This window comes from Mus musculus, chromosome 5 (assembly GCF_000001635.26).
Source record: "Mus musculus strain C57BL/6J chromosome 5, GRCm38.p6 C57BL/6J".
Lineage (NCBI taxonomy): Eukaryota > Metazoa > Chordata > Mammalia > Rodentia > Muridae > Mus > Mus musculus.
In genome coordinates, this window is record NC_000071.6 from 38,019,996 (window position 1) to 38,035,186 (window position 15,191).

Consider the following 15,191-nt stretch of genomic DNA (forward strand, 5'->3'; position numbering starts at 1 on the left):
GCTTGAATCTTTAACAGTGAGACACCTTTCTTCCCAGGGGAGAAAACTTAGGCCTCATCCCCCGCTCCCCCCAAGCCCTGTGTGACACTGGTACTCAAGGGATCCCATTCCCAGAGCCCATTATCCATCACAAGGGACACTATTTAAAGTGACATGCGATGGATGTTTTTAGAAAGGCCAAAGTCCTGAGCCACAAGGGCAGAGTGAGGAATTCCAGATCAAAGGACACTAGTGGGACCCGACTTGAAAGTCAAGGTGAGATTTCGAACAGGATCTTTCTATGACAAAGAACTTCACTAGGATATGTGAACATGTGATATGACATGATTTTGAGAGTTGATCTTTTATTTCTTAGATAAACATGCTAAATAAAGCATCTGGGGGCAGCAGGCAGCATGCTTAGCAAGTTACATTCAGGTAATTCAAGAAAAGAAAATTCTTTGCACAACATCTGCACTTTCTCTGTAGGTTTGAGATTATGTTGAGCACAGGTGCACATATGAATAGGTGCTTATTCCTCGGGGATTAGAACCACACTCCTCTGCCTTTGTTAGAGTAACCATGTCCAATACTGACTGGTCCATGAGAGCTGTGTGACCTGGTCCAGCTGCTTTGTACTTTCCTTTCTTGTAGCCGTTCTGGCATCCTGGATGTTTCTGCTTGTGCCCAGCCCTCTCCCACCTCTAAGTCAGTGGCTGCCCCTTTGCTTGGTGTACGGTACCTACATTTCTACCCATGGCTTTTCTCACTGCCTCGGGACTATCTCTGCCTTAATGTCCCCCATGAGACCTTCTAGGGCAGCTCCTCACCCAGGTCACGTGCTCAGCACCTGCTTTAACTTCCTTTCTTCATAGTTATGATCTAGGAAGCTAGTCCACTGATGTGACCAGTCCACAGGCTGCTGTTTCTACCCCTTGCGATTTTAATTCAGTTTCCCTCAGTGTGTGCTTCTTACAAGAATCTCAACTCCTATGGGCAAGGACTCTGCTTATTTTTTTCTTTCTGCTCCTAAGGTCTAAAACTCCTGTGAAAGGGTCATTCAACCTCGAAGGGGTCGAGACCCCTGGGTTGAGAAATACTGGTCTAGGGGTTCTGAGGTTCCCACAGCATTTTGTGCTAAGTGCTGTCCAGTGGACATTCAGAAGGATCAGAAGGTGTGAGGAGGCTCTGGGTATTTCCAGGTCACAGGGTGAGCTTACAGATCTCCTTCAGAGCTGGTTAAATGAGTCCATTCACAACAGGCCTCTGTGTATACCTAATACTGTCAATCACTAAGGAGTTTAAGAAGCGATCACCCTTGGGGCAGTTTAGGAGAGGGTAAACATACTCTATGATATGTTTGTCTGCCTCAATTTTCTTTGTGGTCTCTAGGTTTTGCTTGGCAATATTGGGTAAATGGTACAAAATGAATGAGTGTGTGTATGAATGAGCCCAGCTCATGAAGGAGCTAGTAATCCACTGGCAAGCTCTTTGGGGTGCATTCAAACACTCATGTATAACCTAATCTCCACTCCACTCCCCCTTCCTCCCTCCCTCAGCCCCTCCCTCTCTCCCTTGCCTCCCCCCTCCCCACAACTATCCCCGTCTCTGTTTCTTGTAGGGTATGTGGGACCTTGTAACAAGGCAGGCATGAGAAATGGAAGTCTGAGAAGTAAGACCAACAGGAGTGGAGCCATTCCCTGCCTGCCTCTATCTGCTCTGGAACATGTAACCAAGATGGATGCCCCACTGAGGACCTTGGGCACTGGGTCACATAGCATAAACCCCTGGAGTTCTCCATGTTAATGAGGCATCTAGATAGCATCCCTTCCTGGGCATCCCTTCCCACCAAAGGTATCTAATCCCTGGTTTACCGTATGGTATATGCATTCACATCCACCATCAGCCCCTCTGTACTCTTGGCACTCACTTAGATTTAGACTGGTTCTGCCCCTGTCTGGGGACTCAGCCTTCCCCTTCCTGCCTGAGTGTGGACGCATCAGGAACCCCTGTTCCCGACTCCCAGCAGTGGGCTGGTGGTTCCAGATACACAGGAGACTGGGAACCAAAGCACGCGTCCCAGACTCTGCTGTTTCCCACCTGGGAAAACACAGATTGAGGACTCCCCATTACAGACTGCATTCTGCCTCCCCCGATCTGCATGCCAGCTGTGGCCAGACATCCCAGCGGTGAGACTGGGCACAGTACAGCAGTTTCTGTCTTTGTCTATCACTTTCTCAGAGGAAAAATGAAGTTACTAGGCCTTCTTAAGCTATGTTAGCAAGAGTCAAAAGACCTGAGAGGCTAATATGGGCACTAATGTCATAGCTACTCCAACACAGTGCTCTGCCCGGTAGAATCTGGGGATGGGGGAGAACACCTTAAGAAACAAAGTTCTTGCCGGGCAGTGGTGGCACACACCTTTAATTTCAGTACTTGTGAGGCAGAGACAGGCGGATTTCTGAGTCTAAGGCCAGCCTGGTCTACAGAGTGAGTTCCAGGACAGCTAGGGCTACACAGAGAAACCCTGTCTTGAAAAACAAACAAGAAAGGAAGGAAGGAAGGAAGGAAGGGAGGGAGGGAGGGAGGGAGGGAGGGAGGGAGGGAAGGAAGGAAGGAAGGAAGGAAGGAAGGAAGGAAGGAAGGGAGGAAGGAAGGGAGGAAGGAAGAAAGGAAGAAAGAAAGGAAGAAAGGAAGAAAGAAAGTTAGTTTTTAGCCATGGTTCTTCCTTTCCCCCAAAACAATGTAAGAGGCTACGTATTGAACTAATAGCTTGAGGGCCTTGGGGTTCTGAGACCCAAGTGGCATTTTTTGAGCTGGTTAGCAAGGGCAGGTGATAGACTCTGAACATCATTGAAAGTTGTCCTACATGAGAGACAGAGAGAGGCGAGAATATGCTTGTTAAACAGATGTGTGAGAAGCCAGGTATAATGGCATCAGGTAGGCAGACTCATGCATCCCTTTAATCGTAGCACTCAGGAGGCAGAGGCAGAGGCAGAGGCAGAGGCAGAGGCAGAGGCAGAGGCAGAGGCAGAGGCAGAGGCAGAGGCAGAGGCAGAGGCAGAGGCAGAGGCAGAGGCAGAGGCAGAGGCAGAGGCAGAGGCAGAGGCAGAGGCAGAGGCAGAGGGAGAGGGAGAGGGAGAGGCAGAGGCAGAGGCAGAGGCAGAGGCAGAGGCAGAGGCAGAGGGAGAGGGAGAGGCAGAGGCAGAGGCAGAGGCAGAGGCAGAGGCAGAGGCAGAGGCAGAGGCAGAGGCAGAGGCAGAGGCAGAGGCAGAGGCAGAGGCAGAGGCAGAGGCAGAGGCAGAGGCAGAGGCAGAGGCAGAGGCAGAGGCAGAGGCAGAGGCAGAGGCAGAGGCAGAGGCAGAGGCAGAGGCAGAGGCAGAGGCAGAGGCAGAGGCAGAGGCAGAGGCAGAGGCAGGTGGATCTTTTGAGTTTGATGCCAGCCTGGTCTGCATAGCTAGTATTTCAGGACAGCAGGGCTACAGAGAAACCCTGTCTTGGGTGGGTTGGGGGAGCATGTGTGAAAGAATGGGAGGAGGATCTGTGGGTGTCCGCCCTGTGCCTCGCTCGGGAATGAGGCTGCCAAAACCATTAGCAGCTCCTGGAGCCTCATTACATGAACACAGTTCTTAATAACGGGCCCGCAGGGACAGGAGTCAGACCACACTTGAAGCCCGGGTTCAGCTCTGGAAAGACACGGTCCCCACCTGACTGGTGCTCCCACTGAGAACCGCTAGAGAAGAAAAGGCACAGCACAGAAACATGAGATGAGAGGTGGCCTCCAAGGAGAAGGGCCTCTGTCAGATTTGCCTGGGATTCATGATGTATGGATCTACTCACCACTATGTATAGGTTTGATGAGCCAAATAATTGGGGCATACAGATGTTTAAAAAGCTTTCTGTGAAGGAGTGAGTCCCTGCTAGGTCATGCCTATAATCCTAGCACCTGGCAAACTAAGGCAAGAAGGAAGATCTTGAGTTCTAGCCCAGCCAGGGGAAGTTTCCCATCTGTGGGTATTTAGATACCGCAGAAACTACCTCCTGCTCGTGTTCTAGAAGAAACCCTTGTGTCCAACTCGAGCTTGAGTTTTGTTCCATACTATCCTTTATTAGGTGTTTATTAGTTATTTCTAAAGGAAAAGGAGGCAAGAAGAATGAAAAGGAGAAAAGGAGGAGGAGGAGCAAAAGGTGAGGATGGTGCCAGGGCTCTTAGCCTTGAAGATGCTACCACCCTGCATCCCAAGTGAGAGGACCACTTCTTTAGGCATTCATTCATGACAGCATTCCTGGAGTCAAGTCTTCACCAGATGCTCGTCTTTTGCCATCTTGTTCCTAACACACAGCGTTTGCTGGACCTGTTAATGGGCAGTTGTTGAATAGACAGATGGGTGGGAGGGTGGATGGATAGATAGATAGCAGAAGGATGCTACCCTTTCTCAGGGTTTTTGTTTTTGTTGTTGTTGTTGTTGTTGTTTTGGTTTGGTTTGGTTTGGTTTTTGTTTTGTTGTTGCTTGGAGCCATGTTTTCCAGGCTGGCACATAGCTCATGAAATATTTTTTAGGTAGAGTTTGTGCATATAGTTTCATTGGAAAGCAGCCAGACAGTCAGGGAGGTAGAGCCACGCCGCAGAAGTGAAAAGCACCCTGTGGGTTTCACTGATGTCTGGGATCCTGTGCCTGGAGCTGAAACATCAGGTCACATTTACTTCTTTCTGTAAACAGCTTATGAGTTGCATACAAAATGAACCCTCCAAACAAGCACCGAAGCTTCTCTCTGTTTCTGTGTTGCCGCTTTCCGTGCTCAGGGTTGGGGTGTTGGGGGGGGGGGGAAGGGGCAATAAAATCATGTGAGTCCCTGTCCCTGAGATTCTGGCCTTCATGTATTTTCTTTTATTCAGTTTGACTCTCTACAGTTTAGACAAATTGTATAGTGCTCTTGTACCCACGTAAACGTCTTAGTGAAAGAAAGGGTTTTACTGATGCCAGACCCCTCCCTCCATTTTCTTCAAGCTTCTGCAGCCGGAACAGTGCCTACACATAGTAGGGGTTCAGAAACATCTTAGAATGAATGACATCTTGTCACGAGCATGTTGCTCAACCATTACTTGTCAATCCACCAACAACCCTGGCATCAAGTGTGATTCTGATCTCACAAAGAAGGAGCTAACCAGCAGTGACAACTAAATGAGCTGGAATTCAAACTCAGGGCTTAACCAGGACATGGCGCTGCGTGCGTAGGATCCCAGCACTTGGGAGGTGGAAGCAGAAGCTTCAGGAGTTTGACATCCTTCTTAGCTGCACAGGGAGTTCGAGCCTAGCCTGGTATAACGTGAGAGACTTTGTCTCAACAACAAAGAGACAAAAGCATTTGCTGCCTGACTCCGGAGCCAGGGCATGTTGGTCAGTGGCCTTTGGGCAGAGTCCTCTCACCCTGGACACATCCTGCTGTCAGCCAACCCTTTCTTCTCTTGGTCACTCTAGCTTTCAGACCTCTGACAACCTGCTTCCTCTGCCCCCCTAGGAACAAGGAATGGACAAGCAGCAAATAGATGGCTGGTAGATAACAGGGTACATAAAGGGCTGAGAATGATGTCCATCACAACTGATAGGGGACAATGATGGTTCACTCCTGCCCACACCCATACTCGCAGCCTGCCCACTTCTGTTTGCTACCACATTAAAAACCCAGATCAGGCCCAAGTTTTCTTCATCTGACTTGTCCCAGCCAGGATGGCAAGAGCCCTGAAGACTTGAATATGGTGCACATTCTGGGCTCCAGCCTCTGCCAGACCTCATTATTTCAGGAAGATGATACCCCAGTCAGTGGAAAGACACTGAGTGTGCAAAACTCCTTAATTGTGGGTTTCCTTTCCATGTCTGCTCCCTTAATAGGTTTGGAAACTATTTTATGCAAATTATATTCCTTGAGGGGGATGTTCCTAGAGCTGGGGAGGAAATAGGAAGGTCAGACCCAGGGAAGCCACTGCCTCTTGCTCAGGAGGCAGTCCTAGTACATACCTGATCAGTTTTCCTGTTCTGAATCAAATCCTAGGAGATCCCGGTGTGAGTGTGAGCGCCCAGGATGGTCCACAGGTGCACTATGGGAAGGAAGAAATCTTCCCACTGAAGGTAACTCTGGAGCAGGAAGTGTACACCAGGCCTGGAGGTGCCTGTGGGTGGAATAGGCGGTTTAATTAGGACATGAGAGAGAGGTATGACGGCAAGGGGGATCCTGACTGAGCAGCAAGTGTAGCTGGGCAAGCATCCTCCCTCACAGGGAGGTGTGTGCGCTCCAGTTGGGGGTTGTCTGGTTGGTCACATGGGAGTCTAGAGGAGAGATGTCAGAATCCCTCTAGCTCCTCTACATTTTTGCTGGGTGAGCTGCATGGACACTGTCTGTCCTGACATCTCCTCTCAAGGTGTCCTTTAGACCTTGGTACTGAGCTGCTCACTTTCTGTTTCTGATCTTTTACTTCCTAACTGTGTAACCTTAAGCAAGTATCTTAACCATCTACGTCTGAATTTCTCTAACCTATAAAATAGGAATGACAAGAAGGACTGCGTTACGGGGTTGGGCAATTTGCTTTCCCTCAAATGCTGAAGACTGTGTTTGTAACTTGGGAAGGGTTGCCTAAAGATTGGCTGCCATCCTCATTACCCTCTTTCAGCCCATTTTGCTGTAAGAAAAGAACTTTGTATTGTACCCTCTCCCTTCACTTCTTTAACTTCTCAAGACCAGGACAAGTAAATGACAAACTGGGAGGAAGGGAGCCCTGCTGTCACAGATGTAAAGGGATGGAGGCCCTGGCTGTGGCTGACTAGTGGCAGTTGGTAGTGGGACAGAGAAAAGTCCACTTGCATCCTTTCAGAAACCAAAGAAGTGGACAGGGATAACGAGGGAAGTTGGAGAGCCTCTAGGGGAGAGTAGACCAAGAAGAAGAGGTAGGAAGAAGGCTGCGGGAGGGCTCTCTCTGTAGGCTGACGTTCCTGCTGGCTTCTGAGTGCTGGAGGAGGTAGGTTTTAGGGCGTCTGCCCTTTGTTGGCCCAGTGCAGAAGTGATCCTAGAGAAGAGGAATGCTCTCACCTTTCCCTGACTGCTGGGTTTGAGAGCCATCACTTGCCAGTCACCCACCCCCACCCCCCAGGAACTATGGCGCACATTTGTGAGTGTGAGCATTTGAGAGGTGAGGGTAGGGGGTGGTCTACTGCTACCCAAACTCATCTGTGGTCAGCAAGTGTCCTGTGCATCTCCAGGAAACAACTGATGTGGGGAAATCTTTTAATGATGAAGGGGTGCTTCATAAATGCAATAATAAACAAGAGTCCTTGGGCAAAACAGCACAGGCACATTGGGAATGCAAATGCTATCAGCCAGCTCTTGGGCTCCTCCTTAAAAGCCTCCTTGGAGTGAAAGCTGTTCACTTTTAAACTGACTTTACAATAAACGCGCCCCCACCAAGACCTACTTGTTGGGTAGGTGGATAGAAAACCCTTCCTTAGAAAGCTCATAGCTACAGGAGTTGCCTGCCTTTTGGAAGAACAATTATGGAAATCAGTAGCTCACTTAAAAGAGTCCTAAATGAATGACTAGGAGAGGCCTGGGAGAAGCCCAGTAGGTAGGTGGTCAGGACCCGGTTGTCCAAAAACCTCTGTAGTCTCGCTGTGCTGACCTGCCCCGAGCTTACAAAGCAGAGTGAAGCCGAGCAATAACCCAGGCCTAAAAATATATCCACTAAATAAGTGTGTTGTGAGGAAATTCCAAGCTTTATTAAATGCACTTTTGGTGAAAGAGGCCCTACAGAGAATTTCTTAATAAATTTCAAAGAGAGATGTTGGTCACTGGAGGAGCCTACATAAGCAACCATGGCATCTATGGAATGCCAAGCTGGAGATAGCCTGAGGCAATGATCTGGCGCGCACCACAGTCAGTCTTCCTAGAGCCGATCAAGGCCTGGAATCATAGGGTTGACTCAAACAAGCACAAGCAGAGAGTTCTATGAGTATCTAGGATGCCCCAGTTTAAGAGGAGCATGAGAGCAAAGCCACCCCAAGGGCCCCCAGGCCGCAGCCAGAAGAAACACTGCCCTTATTTCAAACACCTTGCTAACTCATTCCAAAGCCCAACAACACCCACATTCAGGAAATTCTTCTTAATGTTTAGCCTAAATCCTTCATGCTTCGGCGTAAACTCATTACCTCTCATTGTGTTTAAAGCAGAAATGGGGAACAGCTGCTCTCTCCCACTGGCTCCAACACTCGAGCTCTTTCATTCCACCCATCCCCTGACTCTTCTGCTCTCCAGAATAACACTCCAAATCCCAGAACAGTCTCCATGGCTTATCCAGACCACAGAGGCTGAGCGTGTCCCAAGGGCTTCCTTTAACTCAAGACGTTGATCCAATGTGCCAGTCTTCTGTCTTGAGTGCCACCCTTTGGTTGGGGGACACGGAGGCCTGGAAGTAACACAAGCATCCTTCTGGAAATTGAAGGAGATGGCCACCACCAGTAGCTGGCCCCAGCAACACCCATCAAGCCTCTTCCATACACAGTTGCACAGTATCCTTTATTAGTAACTCTAGAGTAGAACCTGTGTTATCCTCTTTATATGTAGAGCATCTCATTTAACACAACAGCTCTATTGAATACTTTTGTGGGTTTTTGTTTGTTTGCTTGTTTGTTTTTGGGTTTTTTGGATTTTTTTGTTTTGTTTTTCAAGACAGGGCTTCTCTGTGCAGATTTTGCTGTCCTGAAATTCCCTCTGTAGACAAAGCTGGCCTTCAACTCTGCCTCCCAAGAGCTGGGATTAAAGGCATGCAACACCACGCTTGACAGTTTTATCTGGGTGAAGACATGGCTGAAAGAGTTCAGGACTAACAAATGAGTGACATTTGGATCTAGAGTCGTCTGACACAGAACTTCTGTGACTCAGAGCTCCTGCTCCAATAGGAGGCTAAGATCGGCTTCCCATGCTACCAAGTCCCACCAAGCCTGGGATGCCTGAGACAGCCGGAAAGAGACAGGGTGCCCTTTCCACAGTTCTACGGCAGGAGTGAAGCTTCTAAGGCCTGTGTATCTGCATGCACATGTATGTGTTCTTATGAGATCAGAGCATTGCCTCAGGGGTGTGTCTTACTGGAGACAGCTTATCTCTGCTGTTTATCCTGATTTATGCTGAAGTAGCTGGCCCTCAGTTTCCACGGATTCTCCTGTCCCCACCTCCCATCTTGCTGTAGGAACACTGGGATTATAAACACGGTACTACTCTGAGCTTTCCATGAGTTCTGGGGACTTAGACTCCACACTGAACTATCTTCCCGGCCCTCTTTCTAATTCCTTCTCACAGGTTTCCCCCCACCCCCTACGGAGCAGGCTAAGATTACAGAACTCTTAAATTTTTTTTCAATTTTAAGAGATGTCATTAAAAAACAACTCAAGCTGGGTATGGAGAGGTGCCCTTGTAATGCTAGCACTCTAAGGCATGATATCGGATGATTCTGACTTTGAGACAAACCTGGGGCACACGGACTGGGGGAGAGGGAAACAGAGTAAGTAGGGAGAGTGAGCTGCCTAAGATGGCAGCTTCTTGTAATCCAGGAGAACGTGTGGGCAGAGATGTGTAGAGGAAAGTGTCCCCCAGGGGCAGACAAACAGAGCCAAGGAGAAGGAGAAGATCCAGGGCTCTGGGGGCCACAGCCCACTTGGCAGACTCCCGGTTCTGGGGCCCTCCCTTCCTGAAGGGGAGGGCTGTTCTCTTGCTCCAGTCAAGCTGGTGCTTCATACGTACATCCTCTCCCTGCTCAGGTCTTCCTCCCTTCCTGACAGTCAGCTCTTCCCTCTATCGTAGAATAAACATGGCGAACCCCTAGACGAGCATCCAAAGACCTGCATCTCAAAACCAAAAAACAAAAACTCAAACAAGATTCAAAATATCCCAGTGAAAACCTATAGGCTTTGATCTTTCTCTCTCTCTCTTTTTCTTTCTGTCTTTCTGTCCTTCTTTTAAAGATTTATTTATTTATTATATGTAAGTACACTGTGGCTGTCTTCAGACACTCCAGAAGAGGGTGCCAAGTCTCATTATGGGTGGTTGTGAGCCACCATGTGGTTGCTGGGATTTGAACTCAGGACTTTCTGAAAAGCAGTCAGTGCTCTTAACTGCTGAGCCATCTCTCCAGCCTGGCTTTGATTTTTCGAAACTTACTTTTAATAAGGGTTTTTTTTTTTTTATGGGTTCAAGGATGGTGTTCTAGCCCATTTATTTTATTTTTATTTTTTTATTAGGTATTTTCCTCATTTACATTTCCAATGCTATCCCAAAAGTCCCCCATACTCTCCCCCACCCACTCCCCTACCCACCCACTCCTACCTTTTGGCCCTGGTGTTCCTAATAAGGGTTTTTAGATGCTTTAGCCTTCCTTCTAGCCCCCTGCCCCCACCAGGTATAGTGGAAAGGAAAGGTTAATAGAGCAAAGTAGGATGTAGACCTGTTTAGAAATAGTTCTTTGGAGCAAATCCAATCTGTATTGTCAGAATATCAGCAGTTCTGTTCACATGAATCATCATCAGCAGCAGCTCGATTCACAAATCAGCACGCATCAGCAATGGCTCATCAATCTAGAAGAAATAGAGAGGCTCTGCTCTATGCTGTTCAGAAGTAGTTCCTTGGGGTGATTCCAATCTCCATTTGTCAGGATACCAGCAATTCAGTTCAGCAGTCTTAGGAGAGCAAACACGAATCAGCAGCAGTAGCAGGATCCAGTAGAAACAACTAGGCCTCCATCGAATTTGCATGAGTTATCAGGAACAACCAAGACCAGCGGGGATACAAGAAGTTCTTTGCCATGCCTCTCTCAATGAAATGAAGATGAGCAAAGAGGAAGACATGAGACCAATGAAGCACTGCAAAAACTAGCTATGGAAGCACACACCACTCAAGAGTCCTATTTATACTCCCTCCAAATATCATGTGTCCTCCCATGGGTCTTGCCTCAGTGAAACACCACGTGAATCTGTCTTCTCAGACATATCCAAAAACTTCCACTTTGCCCTGCTAATCAGCCTCGGAAGCAACAAGAAGCTGCCAGAACACCAGAAGTTTTTGGTACATCTCTATGAAGTCACGGCAAATGATGACTATCAAAGAATGGTAAGGTATACCAATACCATCTAGCATCATCCACTGTCTGTCAGGTTTCATTTATTTCCTTCTAAACATCATCCATCCTTTCACCTGTGTGCCCCAGCAGAATACCATTTGACATGACTAACTTTCTGAAGAAACAAGAAGTTTCAATTTCAAAAAACAGTGTTAGATTTTAACATCCATTGTGAGGTATTAAGGAGTGGGAATAGGCATGGCCTTCAGGACAGGAGTGGGTCAGAAGGGCTCTGCTCTCATGCATGGGTTAGTTAGTCCATTACAGATTAATGGGTTACCTGTAGTAGGTGTGTTAAAAATGCCAGCAGAGCTTTTCCTTATACAAACTGTTCTCACAACTGACTCTGCACTGCCTCAGGATTCTGCGGACTCCTCTGCAGCAAGAAGACTATATCATCTAATGTGGCCCCTTGAACCTTGGACCTCCAAGCATCCAAAACTGTGAGAATTGTGATGGTTAGTTGTGTCCACTTGTTATAACCCAAAATCTCGAGGGCAAAGAATCTGAATGGGAATTACTTAGATCAAGCTGACCTATGGAGATTACCTTGATTGCTTTAATTGAGGTAGGAAGTGTCAGCCCATTGTAGGCAGTACCATTTCTAAGACTAGGCCTTGAACTGTATAAGAGTGAAAGGTGGCTAGCTGAACACATGCAGCAGGCAAGCAGGCACACGAGGACATTCTTTCCTCTCTTCTCTTGACTGTGAATGTGAAAATAGCTGCTGTTTTTGAGATCCTACCCTGAGTTCCCCTCAACAATGGATGGCGACCTAGAATTGAAAGCCAATCCTTCCCTCCCCAGAGTTGCTTTTTGTCAGGGTATTTTGTCACAGTGACAGAAATGAAACTGGGATAAGAACAAACCTTTATTCTTTATAAATTATTCAGTCTCAGACATTCTATTGTAGCAACAGAAAAAAAGGATCGAGAGATGCTACATGATCACATTTAATGGTAATTACCTTTGTATGCATTTTTCTGTTAGTTCTTGACCTGTTCTAATGCAGAAACTTAAGCTCTGTTTTATATTTTCTGGACTCTGTCGGGTGCTGTGTATTAGCTAGACAATGGAACCATATGAATGCATCACTAGCCAGATATAGGGGCAGACACACAACAAGCACACACACACACACACACACACAACACACACACACACACACACACACACACACACACACAAATCCACACTTACCAAGTATTCCAGTTCCCAAATTAAAAAGGTTTCGGAGATAAAAAGGTCTCTTTGTATAAAGGCTATGCTAGCCACCCCTTCCAGGTTATTCAATAGTCAGGCCACAAAGAATCACACTACCTTAATGTGTGACCTTGGACAAGTCACTTGTGTTCTCATCTGAGAAGGGAAGAGTGGTCTAGCTAATATTTAAGCCCTTTCCAGTCCCAAGTTTCCATAATTCTGTGGCTATCTATAGACTTATCTAAATAATCACAAAGACTACTTCATGCTAGAGAAACACAGTCATAATAAACTAAAGCAAAACCAAATGCCCTTCAGTATCCTGTTGTGAACTATAAAATGTCCCTAAAATCACATTTTCCCCTTGAAACAGGATGTAGGAAAAATATTTTCCTATTAAATCCTTTTAAAGTGCAAGGGAAAGCATTTATTCTGTGATTCGCCATCCAACTCAATAAAAACAAGAGGATTTGGCTGTCTTAATTACAGAAGACACCGTCAAAAGGCAGAGCGCAGAAACTCAAGCAGGAGACCCTGCTGCACACCGGCAGCACAGTTCTCGAGTTTTTCTGGGGGGACTCTTCAAGGGTGTCTTGAGCAGTTTACTCTGCTATTATGTCAGGGGAACCAGTAAATACGTCTTTATGAGGTGATTTATGAAGCTCCTGGGGTGGAGAAAGCAAGCATCGGAAAGAGGTCACATCAACTTCCAAGCTTGTGGGGGTAAGAAGAGGGGGACTTGAGTTTCAGTGACTTGATTACATCATCGTTGGGAGCTATGTCCTCTGACACGGAGGAAGCAAAGCAGGGTTAGCGTGTGAAATGAGGGAGAAAGGATCAGAAACTTCAGAATGCTCCTGTGTAGGTTAGGTATTTAAAGGTTTCTAGATTAAGCTTCTGGAGGACAGAGTTACTTATTTTTACCTTTCTGCAGACTCTAGAGTTTATGTACATTGGGGCTGGGTGGGGCAGATAGGGATGCTTTCAAATGATACTTTAAAGACACCATACTTCGCATTGTACAGAGGAAACAGCACAGGCATGTCTCAAAGGCTCAGCATGCACACACTTCCCAAGTTAGTTTGGTCTGGGTTAACCCCTTCCCAGCCCAGATGCCCCTAAAGGAGTGCAAGCCCAACATCAGCAGCAACGAACAGACTCAGCATTTCTGTCCATGCATGAGCCCAGACACCCACTGAGGCATGGGTGCAAGGGATCATAATGAGACTGAGACATAGAGATTATCAGTGTGGCTGATCATCCTACGGAAGGATGAGCCTGTGCTCTGGGGAGACTAGTGCCTTTGCCTCTTCCCAACTCTCCCTCATAACCTCCTAGCAGGGGATGAGAAGGGAAATGTTCGTAAGATGATAATCTACCAGCTCATTGCTGAATAAATATTTCTGTTGCAGCAGAGTAAGGTCACTTCCAAAAATGTCCTGAGCCCCAGTTTCCAACTATGTGTTGCATAACATTGAAGATACATATGGAATTAAGGCTGATGGTCAACAAGTATCTTAGCTTTCTGCGTCTATAACAAACATCTGATAAAATCATTTTGGAAAGAAATAAAAGGCTTATTTGGGTTCACATTTGGAAGTTTTAATCTATGATAAACTAGTATATAGTTTTGATGCTTTGTGCAAATGTATTTATTTGTGCAAATGTATTCATAGCAAAACTGTTCAACTCAACAGAGAGTAAAGAGAAAAAGAAGTGACTGGGGCTCCTTTTGAAGGCACATGCCCAATGACCTATACACTAGAACCTTTTGCTTAAAGATTCCATTACCTCCCAATAGTGCCAAAATGGAGGCTAAGCCCTTACTTTATGGGCCTCTAGAAGAAGTCTATAGAATGCACCCCTCTTAAGGCCAAGACAAAAAGCTCCAAGTTCAGTCGATTAGAAGTGGTAATCCAGATTCCACAGGTTTGAAAATAATAATCTGTATGTGTGGCCCAGCAACCAGATGACAGCTGCCAGAAAGAGTGAGGAACATTTAGGGGTGGTCCTTGCTCAGAGGAGTCACACTGGTAGGCATGTTCCTGGCTTTTCAGGGGGAGCTCAGAGAAATCTTTTGCCTGAAGTTAAACAGCTAATGACTCAGTAGGGATACAGATCTAAGTCTTTTTGTCTCTGATGTTTTGTGTGGCTTTCCTGGCATCCTCTGGCAATTGTTCCCTGGATGTCTGAAGTTGTTTAGATGTCCCAGAAAAGTTTGCTAGGTATTAAAATCCTTGAGGCTCTTGCTGTCCTGAAAGACAAAAAGCAAGCATGGAATTCTATGTCAGCTGGCTGGCTAAGCCTCGGTGTCTGGGTACCACAGACTCGGCAGAGGATACTAGCTACAGCAGTGCTTCTCTTGGGCTTTTCTGAAGCTTTTTTGTTCATCAGGATCCACACATGCATGACACCTAGAAATGGACTCCATCAGACATCGAGTGTTCAGCAGCCCTTGGACACTAGCTAGTGACCCCCCACTCAAGTTGTGACTCTCAGCATGAACATTTATTGACTCCAAGAACCAATTTGTCAGAACCACAGTGAAGACTTGTATAAGTACAAACTTCTGAGACGACTTCTGAAAGATGAACATCTTCAGGGCTGAATCAGGTTATGTGTGTGTACCACAACATCCTATCCTTGCTGGGTCTGTATTCCTGACACCTTACTTGTATAGGAGACTACAAGAGTCTTTCCCCAAGACCAATGCTGCCGAGTCTGTGGTACCCAGACACCGAGGCTTAGCCAGCCAGCTGACATAGAATTCCATGCTTGCTTTTTGTCTTTCAGGACAGCAAGAGCCTCAAGGATTTTAATACCTAGCAAACTTTTCTGGGACATCTAAACAACT